The sequence below is a fragment of the Carya illinoinensis genome, chromosome 9, assembly GCF_018687715.1.
Source record: "Carya illinoinensis cultivar Pawnee chromosome 9, C.illinoinensisPawnee_v1, whole genome shotgun sequence".
NCBI lineage: Eukaryota > Viridiplantae > Streptophyta > Magnoliopsida > Fagales > Juglandaceae > Carya > Carya illinoinensis.
The window spans coordinates 10,079,868-10,091,400 of NC_056760.1; positions in this window are offsets into that span (position 1 = coordinate 10,079,868).

Genomic DNA, 11,533 nt, shown 5'->3' on the forward strand with positions numbered 1-11,533 from the left:
TTAATTATATTTAGTTTTTTTTTTTGGCTGATCGTTATCTCGCTTGATGTATTTGTTATATATATATATATAACCATATTTTTCAAACTTAGTAAGAAATATAATGAACTATTTAGTAATATTCACATATTTAATCATGATATTACCTAGCCCCCTTAATCAATGAACTTTTTCTTAATACCTTAAACTTCACTTAATTTATGTAACTTAATTGTTGTTAATTAACAACAATTAATTACAAAAACCTTTTCCTTGGCATCACCACAAATTTAAAATTTCCTACATGAACCATTCACACATAAACCTATATCCAATTCTATTCCATTGCTATATAACACTTATAGTTTTGACAACACCCAATTTAGAAATATTATATATATAGAAAAATTCTTTCACTACTTTCATTATAGGAAAAAACCTTTTCATGAGGAATATAACAAATCAAACACATTCATTCATCTAAACTCAGTGGGAAATTCACATTAATGTGCAGTCATGGGCTATATACATTGGGGTGGACCAATTTGTACTTGCAAAACCTACAGTACTTACAAACTACCAAATATATAGATCCCATTTCTTGCTCCTAAACATTAATTGGAAATCTCCACATTCATCAACAATTGTTCAACTGTCCTGCTCTTCTATAGTTAGAATTAGTTCATGTCATCGATAACAATGTGCACCTGGGCATTGGGTAAAACAGCTTCAACACGTATGCATCAAGTGGGGGGGGGGGGGGATTCATTGTTCAGCATTTTGCAGCCTTTCAATCTCTCCAATCCATTCTGTCAATGACCATATAGATTTTCATTACGAAAACCGATTAATTTAACACATAAGAACATATCCATAATGACCAAGAAAATAATACTCAATTAGGCCTATAAATTTAATGTTCATTCATTATCGCCAATTGCCAAAATGGCAAACATAGGGTCTAAACCAAAAATCTAGGAATAGATTTACAGTCATTTAAGCAAAACACCCTTAAGCACGAAACTAGCACTTTTAAATTTGTTGCTTGTAAATAATTACACTGTAAAGATGTTTGAGTCCAACACACACAATCGCTCTAGAAGGTTTTACTCAATTTATACAAACAGTATATATATATATATATATGCATCTGAAACTAATTATCTTACAAGCAATTACATGCAGTATTCACATACAACATGTATAGCTGTACATATTTAATATAAGAGAAATACTTTTTACAGTCGGGAAATGCAGTCGGCGTGCAGTCGTGGAGAAAAAAGTGAATTAATACGAGACCTACATGAAAAAAAAATTATTTTTATAACTTTTTTTTATTCATGTAGGTTCTCCTGAATATAAAATAATTTTTTTATATTTTTTTTATTCATTCCGTACAGCCGACTGCACGCCAACTACATTTGCCGACTGTATCTAGCAAAGCCCTTAATATAAAGTTCAATGTTGATGATCTTCAGAAGTGATTTCTAGATTAGGAATGTTTATTACATCACTGCTGAACCCAAAAATTAGGCCTGAATACATCAAAGCTTATATTATAAGTTACGCATGTACTCTGGAAATATTCCTTGTGCTATGGTTCTAATCTACTGCAAATTGCCTCAAACATAAAAAATCTTAACTCATCCTGACTCTAACATAAATATCCAAAAAACAAAATATCTATGAGATAGGATAATACCTTATCAATGTATGACCACATATCAGAACTTGTATTCATACTTTAGTCTACCTGCATAATTATGCAAATGATCAACCACTATTGAAATTGATTTACTTTTAAGAGCATCCACAGAAAGTATAACTAAAAGTTCTAACATGGCTGTATGGCAGCTCTAACATATTCATTTCAGCAGTACACAACCCAGAAAAAGTTTGGATTCAAGGCACATATTGAGGTTACAAGTTACCCACCATATATTTTTACCCAACACAAGAGGCAGAAAAAATCTGGGTGTTTTTTGGGCTAATATAATATGAAAAGAAACATATGGTCCTGCATCTAATTAGAAATTGTCTCCATCAAAATATGCATACTAAATTCTCCATTTTAGTAACCTCGGTTGGTCTTTTTCTGTGTGCGTTTATAACAGAAAATATACATTTAAAGCCATTAAATTATGTCTGGGAAAACAGAACCAATTTGGCCACTAGTTATATATTCTGTTATATCAGTTTGCTAAGAACCCAAAATGACAGCTGCCTCTAAAAACATCCACAGAAGTGTGTCTGTAGAGTTTTATCAAATTTTTCAAAAAAGTTTGATAAATAATCTCAAGTCATACAACTTGCTAATATGGACTTGTAATTACATATATTGACAACTATTAACAACAAAGTGCATAAAAACAACTGCCTTACAAACATTTTCCAACATGCACACCTGTAATCATCACCCACAGACAACTCTAACATATGCATTTGAGCTGTACATAACCCAGAAAAATGGCCTCCAAGGCAGCATATTAAGTCTACAAGTTAAACAACATTTATTTTTCTCAACACAAGAGGCAAGAAAAACTCACCATTTATTTTTAGGTTAATATAATATGAACCAGAAACATGCAGAGATTTATCTAATTAGAATCTTGTCTCCAACAAAATATGCATACTAAATTCTCTAATGCTCGGTAAACTCAGCTTCAGCAAAGGTGGAAGGAGAACATGCACAACTTCCAGCTAACCTTCAATGATGGCTAATAATAGTCCAACACTCTGTTAAAAAAAGGAAGCCTATTTCAGCCAGTGAAATGTTTTTTCTTCAGGAAATCTCTAACTCATACAAAAAGTGTATAAACGGCATGTTGAGCAATGTTTATTCCTCCAAAGCATCATACCATAAGCAATGAAAAGAGAGATATTAACATTATATGCAGTCCCTCAAGTTGTAGTCTAAAATTGACCAAACAATTCAGTTTGGGAAGCTAGCTTTTCTGAAAAATCTCCACAAAACACTTTCATATGTAACATAGAGGAATTAAAATGGTAGTTAAATTTCCCTGTTAATGCGATTTCAGCTAATATTCTTTTAGGTCATCTTGTGTTGGAAATCATATGCGGTTACATGCCACTGCACAAAACATAGCCACAACTGTGTAGTGCATTAAAATGCCACTGCACTAAAAAAGAACCACACAACAGTACAAGCTTGAAGTGCAAGCAGAAACAAAGGCTTTGTAGGATAGAGGAAAACACAAGCTGAAGGCCACTATATTCATCCTAAGTATATTTTCATTATAAGTTTTAGTAAATTGAATTTTAAAGACCTGATTTAAAAACATGTACAGAACTTGGAAGGCATGAACCTTTTTCTAAAAACACCACAGAGACCATCAGACAGATATTTGAGTAAAAATGAATGGGTGGAAGCTCTTCTAATATTCTAATGAGATGAAATAACTAATGTAGTCAAATTAAAATTCATTATTCGACCCTGAATGTGGCAGCTTCTTACTGCATGGGAGTTTTAAGTGATTTGACTCATTAATAAAATACTACATGTTTTGTTTTCCTGGCAAAACAACCCATTCATTAGGATAAAAAAACTGTTTTTGAGTTTGAGTCCTCACAAGCATGTGATATCAATTCAAATTAACAGGCACGAAAAGGGATTAGATCGGGGGAGAAAAGAGAGAGAGAGAGAGAGAGAGAGAGAGAGAGAGAGAGAGAGAGAGAGAGAGAGAGAGAGAGAGAGAGAGAGAGAGAGAGAGAGAGAGAGAGAATCTTGGTGACTTGCATAAATACCTTATGATACATGCCAAATAGAGAGCATAGCACAAGAAGATATAAAACAACATTGACTCCAAGAAATCAAGAAATATATTTAGATGTAAATTCCACTCTTAATCTACATCCAGACAATAAATTATTAATCTGAAACAAATTAAAAAAATTAAAGGAAACTCCTCATGGACAGCGTGGTTCTTAATAGAATAAAACTATTCAGCAGTTTGGTTGTTTCTGGGTATTCATTGCGATATATATGGTGGATATGTTACTGTATGTACTTGTACTAGGTGTGCAGTTTGATCTTAGAAAACGAGGCTCCAGTCTTAGGTTTGTGATTTATCATGTGGCCATGGACCATATCCATAATTCATGTAAAGTGTTGCACCAATTTTATATGATATGTTTGGATTCAAGGAATTTTAAAACATTAGGAATAATTTCAGATCAATATGTACTTAATTATGATCGATTTCATACCCAACCTGTTTTACTAGCTACACATGAATACACAATTAAACACCATATTGCTTATATTCCAACAAAGTGCATAAAGAAGAGAGATTATAACATACGGTCAGTTAATATATGTAGGTGCATTGAAAATCAGAGAGATTATATATTGCTAATTGAGACAAAAAGTGCTATGCTAGGGGAATTGAGGAGACAAGGCAACAAAGCTCTAAAATAATTTAGAAAGGATGGTCTAGGGAAAATTCTTCTGCAAATTACTGCTTGGTATTAAGTCTGATGTTCCCTTAGCATAAGGCCCTAGTGATATAGGTTGTCTAACTGAAAAATATAATGCATGATATTGGATGGATGCAGAAAAAGTTAAGTAGTCATGTAGCATATTGGTGCATTTCAGCAGTACAAAAGTTACCTTGTGCTAGAGTTGGAATACTAGCAAAACTTGTGGGAGATAAGAAAATGTTAGATGAAAATGTTTTCAAGCTTTCAATGGTCTAACTCTCCAAGGCATGTTGTGCTCATGGACTTGTAGTGCATATAGCATAAAACAATGAGAGTTACTACTAATGATAGCCTCATCTATCAATAGCATGTGTACACTAAGTAATTGTATGGCATGTACACATCCCACACAATTACTTAAATTAATGAGCTTTGCACAGAAACAGTCATGTGTAATATAAACGAAATTAAAAACTAAAGATGAATCTAAACTAAAGCCCAAAGGCTTCAACCAAGTGCATAATAATTGCACAAGTGTGTCTGATGAAATCAAGCCATGGAGGTGTTAATAAATACTAATTTTCCTGAGGAGCTTACTCAGTATTTGAGTTCAGTTGGTGCTTCTGATATCACCTCTTGAGGTTGAGCTCGAGGGATGAGATAAAGGAAGAGAAAATCCAAAATAAGAGGCTGAAATGTTAAGACTACTAAATATACAATCTACTGATATATTGCTGAATAATTTCCTCTGCTATAAATTCTGAAATTATTTTCTGTCATGGCAGTCTATTTGGGATCAATTAGCTATATATAGAACATGTTTAATCATGAGCATATGAGTAAAGTTAAATGGTGGAATCTTGTGTAACAAAGTTAATATCTTATAGTAGGTCCCCCTTCTAAAAATTGATCATCATGTAAAAGCTATATTTACGGTGTGTTCCCAAGTCATTCTAAACTTACTATCTGGCATCCTTTTCCTTGTTTTTCAAAAATAAAAAAATAAAGTACTAAATTACTGCAGGAGACAACTTTATAGAAATGAAACATAGACTAACAGAAATTATGTAGCTTAACTATTGCATAACCAACACATGACCCCATATAATCATATACACAAGACAACCTATAGAATATAAAATTCCTATTCAAACATATTTCATGGACCCATCAAGTTGGCCACTAGCCTGAAAGGAGCAATACAACTCCTTTTGAGGTAAAAATTAAGAGGACTCAGTAGAAAGGAAAGAGAGGAGTTGTAATTAATGTTCCTCTCAGATCTAGCTACTTAGAGTTGGTTTTGTTCACAAATTTTAAGGTCATTTGGTATTCCTAATGTCACATATTGAGGTTGAGTTAAAGAGATAAGATAAATGCAAACTAAGGGGATAGAACAAAATCGTTGTCAAAGCTAAAGTCAAGTCAAACTTTCTGCCCTAGCTTGACAAGCCAATAAGTTAGTTGTATACCTGTTTTAAACCCCCCCCCCCCCCCCCCCCCCCCCCTCCCTCCCTCCTTCAACTATAATCCCAACTACACTTTAATGAACTAGTGTTTAGAAAAATTAGGAATAAGCATGATTTTTGTGGGTAGACATAGCAAAAATAGAGGAAGAGATAGTTCTTGATAAACCAAGGATTTCTATTGAAATCCTTAGTTGGTTACTTAGTTATTAGCTTGAGTAGAATGTTTGTAACATAAGAACCCCACTGTAGCTTGGATTCAGCTTCAGTGGCTTGGAAATTTAAACATCCACAGAAAATCCTAGCATGCAGTTTACAACTTGCAACTAGAACATATCATCAATAAATAACAGCAAATAATAACACAACCATATATTTGTAACTAAAACAGTCTCTCTTGCTGCAGCTAACATGTACATAATGGCTATATATAACATAAAAGTATATAATTAGAACCTAATTTTATACAGACAATTACAAAACTACAATATTGTCAAAACACATCATAATGGCTATATATAACATGTACAAGGTCATAATCACAAACAAGTAGATTGAGCTCATACCATACCCTCGATATATTCATGTTAGGGAGGTGGGCATGTGCATCACGATCTTCCAAAGATAGTGATGACTTAAATGACGTAAATGGAAGAAATCTCAAGCCAGTTTACAGGGTCTTTATAAAGTATAACGGCTCAATGAAGAAAAATCAGATATCCAATAAACTTATAAAAGAATTAGTAAGTTGAATTTGGCAATCCAATACACACAACTGATTCTGCAATCCAAACACAAGAGGCAAATACACAACCATTATACCTCAAACAGACACACATGAACATCAGTTTCATATCATGTTGCAGCTCAATACACAAGAAATAGGAGCTACTCGTAAAGGGGTTTCATAAATTCACAAGAAATAGGAGATACCTGGAGCCTTGTTTGATCATTCTGGAAAACAGAGGACTAGGCACTGGACGGGAAATGGAGGCACGGAATCGTCTACTCCAGGGAAGGTGGAAACATACCCATTCATCACCACAAACGGTGACCACAACCAAATCAAATGGAAGGACGTCTGAACACTAGGGTTTACGATTGGGAGATCAAAATCATCTTTGAAAAATCTGAACCAAAAAAGGGCTAATATAGAACGAAACCCGAATGTGAGAAACTGGAAAGTGGCTAGAGGATAAATCGCTGAACCCACTCGAGAACGCAAGGGAAATTTCTTTTCGTTTGGGTGGATTGAGCTACGATGAAGCTTGGTGGGAACGGTGCGAAGTACAGCAAAAAGTTAAACTCGGTTGGTGTGAGCAAACGCGAGGGGAAAAAAAGTTGGGGGGAATTAAAAGTGAAATAGGGTGTTTGGCGCGGCCATGACCTATAGTAGCGAACAATACAGCGCTGCAAAAACATTTCAAATACTTGGACAGCAAAAATCGTTGCAATAACACTAAAAACTGTTGCAATTTTCGACAATAAACTTGTATTTTTTTTACAGCAATAATTTTCGTTGCAATAAAGATGAAATCGCTGCAAATAGTCATTTTTAAAAATTACTGTTCAAAAAGTCTGCAGCGTATCAAAATCGCTGCTTTTAATATACTATTACAGCGATTTTATTTGCAACAAATTTAAAATCGCTGGAAAAGGCCCTAAATCTTGTAGTGATTGAAGTTTCTCAAAATTGCACAAGTTCAAACAACATGTATGAAACTTAACATCATGCAATGCTATCAAAATTTATCGATCCACCTAGACATCCCGTGTACGTACATGATCATGACAAGATTAAGCTCTTCTCTTCTCTTTTCACTTCTCCATATCATGCATGGGCTGTATACATATATCTAGCGCTAGCTCATGTCTTCCATCCAGTACTGTCTGCAATATTAATGCAGCAGCGTGCTCAATGGGTTAATTAGCTTACGTATATAACTGATATAATAAGAATATTACGTACACACACACACACACATGTTTGCATGCATTAAAGTAAAACATTAATTTTGCTGTGTTTGATAAGAAGAATAATAGAAATATATATAATAATTAAACTGCGATATTGCTGGCGTACTGTTTGACTAATTGGATTATTGAAATCTTTTTAGCTCAAAAATTTCTACTTATAAGTAATTTATAAAACTCTAATAATAGATGATGCTAATCTATACAACACATACAAAAAGCCTCCCACGTATATATATATATATATATAAATATCTCAGATCAGTGGACTAGCTAGTGACGGTTTATTTAATTAGAATATATCATCTAATTATAAGTACGTATATTAGTTTGATTAATAAACTCTCTGTTCTCCTCTTAACCATGGTTTTAGCCAACAGAAATTAATTAACACGTAAAGCTATATTTATTAAATATATATGGTATACCTAAATAGTAATATAATATGATGTAATATGATTCATCATGCACGCAACTCCTAAACCTAAAACGGTAACGTCGTACTATACGTGCGTCATCTTGTCTTTCTCTTCAAATATATAAATGTTGATGATAATATTATATATATTTAGTACTAATGATATCATCGCCTTTTCTCTTGATAATTTAAAAAAAAAAAAAACAGACAATAGAAATAAATTAATCTACTACGTACCGATCATCTCTCGTGTCAAAACCAAGTTTTGGTGGAGATATGCTGCGTCATTCTAGTAAAAAGTAATTATGATGTTACACCTTAATTATATATATGACTAGGCATATAATGCTTGACAATTGCCAAGGCCAGGTGGACCTTGGCTTTGTGATATATATGCAAGTGGAGAGGCACACCCAATATTATTGTGGGTGCCTCTCCATTTAATTATTTGTACCGGCAGTCATGTACAAATAATTAACATGCCGTGCCTTTTAATAGAATTGATCATGATCATGAGAGCAAGCGTGATCTATAATTGTCTTGACTGAATTGTCGACAAGGGTACATGCAAGAGGGCCGATGCAACCTCCCACTTGGATGTATAGGTGCTTGGATATATATAGGGGAGGCCTCTCTTGTGCCACCAGTGCAACAATTAGGTCAAAAAATTGTCTGCAAAACCAGATCTGCTCCGTTTATGTGGGCTAAAGTCACTAGAGAGAACTGAACATCTCAATATTGTATGGGAATAATGTCTATTATGATTTGTCCAGCCTCGAAAAAAACGTAGAACTCATTAAAAAATTTAATTTTTCTTTTAGAATGGATCTCACTTCATGTTCTAATTAACCTACGTTTATATCTATTCGTGACCCGAAAAACTATATGGTTAGGAGACGGCCAAAATGTGTCTCCAAGATTAAATAATAGTCTAGGAATGCTTTTATCTATAAAAATAAACCTCCCTTTGCCGTCGGTGAGTTGAATCTTAGGGAAAGCCACTGCCCATGCAATTGCTTGATGGCCGCCATGCATCGGGTTGCCTCTGTCCCCCTCACTTTCTTAGGACAATTGATCATCGATCAGTTTCTCTTAGTTTGTCGTTTATATTATAAACAATTAGATCTATATAATATCATTCATGCCGGTGGAAATTTGTCTCTAATAATTAGATCTATATAATATATATAATATTCTATAGAGGGAAGCGTGATCACCCCTTTGACTCTGGAGCTCACCAGTACAGCAGTGACCAGCCCAACAAATTAGAAAGAAAATGCCGTCTGGTTTATTATTAATAAACAATGTGCATTAGTTTACTTAGACTTGCACTATTATTTATAGATTCCAGGCACAAGTAGTACTACTACTGCTGATCTATAATGCAATTAATAAACTCTCAAGTGGAAACTACTGGACTAGACTTTAATAATGTCATAATTTAAACATTAAGTTGTATTTAATTAAGTCACAATTATTATGGTCAATAGGCTATTTAATAATCTATAATAATTCAGCTAGCGTAATCAACCACATGCATATATACATATATATAATATTAGTTTACAAACTAGCAAAAAAATTCATGAGCTCAACTCATGATTTCATAAAATTGGTTCGACAAAAGAGGGTTGCTCATTTGTTATAAATATGTCTAAAACCTTGTCTATAAGCAATGTGAGATTATTCTTTAACACCTTTCCTCACGTGCACGTCAGTATTTTTACTAGTCTTTATCGCGGAGTAAGCATATTGTAAGCCTCCATTCATCTTGTGACAAGCTCTAATTATACTATGAAGAAATTTATGAACCTAACTCATCTCATAAAACTGGTTTGAAAAGAGATGATTACTCATTTCTTATAAATATGTTCAAGACCTTATCTATAAACAATATGAGATTATTCCTCAACAAGTAGTACTACTCTTGAATTAATATACGCATACTGCTTCGTTATATTTTTAATTTCCTAGTATCCTAAATCATGAGTGTGACTATTACGTAGTACGTACTACTCTCTCATTATCTTGATCTATATATGAGTAATGAGATACATGCGTTTAATCTTTTCTACAAATTATGCAAAATTCAAAATTCAAATTAGATGAGAAAGTACGCAAAGTTAAAATAAATTAATATTGAATTTTATGAATTGGCACAATCGTATTAATTAGTTGGTCATAAAATGAATCGCAAAAACTTACGTCCATATATATATATATATATCATTATTATTTTATTTTACGTGGATAATGAACGTTTTTTTATTTCTAAAGGACATCGATCAGAGATGCTGAAGGTTAATTTGATTAATTTAAATCATGACGCAAGGCCAGCTAGGTAGAAGAACAATATTGGAGCACATGCATGAATGCATTTGCCCCAGCTTCATCACCATATATGACCTCCTCTAGGACCCCCACGCTGCATCACAAACTCCTTATATATCCTCTACAAATATACATTTCAATAACATTTCAGCCTACACCACATCCATCTTTACTCCCTCTCGCTAGCTAGCTACTCTCAAGCAAGCTGTCCCGATGGAAAAGGCTCTTCTGAGGGGACAATTATACGCTTACTCAAAGCTCGATCATGAAGACCCAGAAGAGAAAAAACATCGGCAAGCACAGTTCTTGATCCATAAAGTACTTTTCCAGGCGGATAATCTAAGAAGACAATCGTTTTTGAGAATCAGGATATGCAAGCTGAAGGTTAAGATTGGGAAGAGACTAAAGAAGCTGAGAAAGAGCGTGTTGTTGGGAATATCTGCCGCTAGAGTTGGTGTTTACAAACGGGTAATCATTCATATGAAAGCATGGAAGCGGCTGTTTCACCGTGGGCAGACCATTGTTAGCCTGCCTTCTGTGTTCGCTTGAAGTTTTTGTTCCCAAGTTTTCATCTTGTTAAGTTGTCAGTAATTAATATATATATATACTGGCATCTGCTTCTGATCTTGTACGCTCGTTATATATATATATATATAGAGCATGGTTATACGAGTTTTCATGAACCCTCACCTAAATCTAAGAAGTTACACCTTTCAACAAACACGGAAGCATGAATTAAGTGCTCCAGATGGTAAGATGAATAAAGTAAAGAAAATTAGTTCGTGAGATCAAGCATGACTCGATCGATGCTGTTACGAAAAATATAATTTCTTCTTGTTTTAGGCTTTGATTGTAGTAGTCTTTGTAGATCATTTCTTCTAGTTTGGGATCAGACTTCGATTTCATCTGGTTTTACTTGTCTTCCATA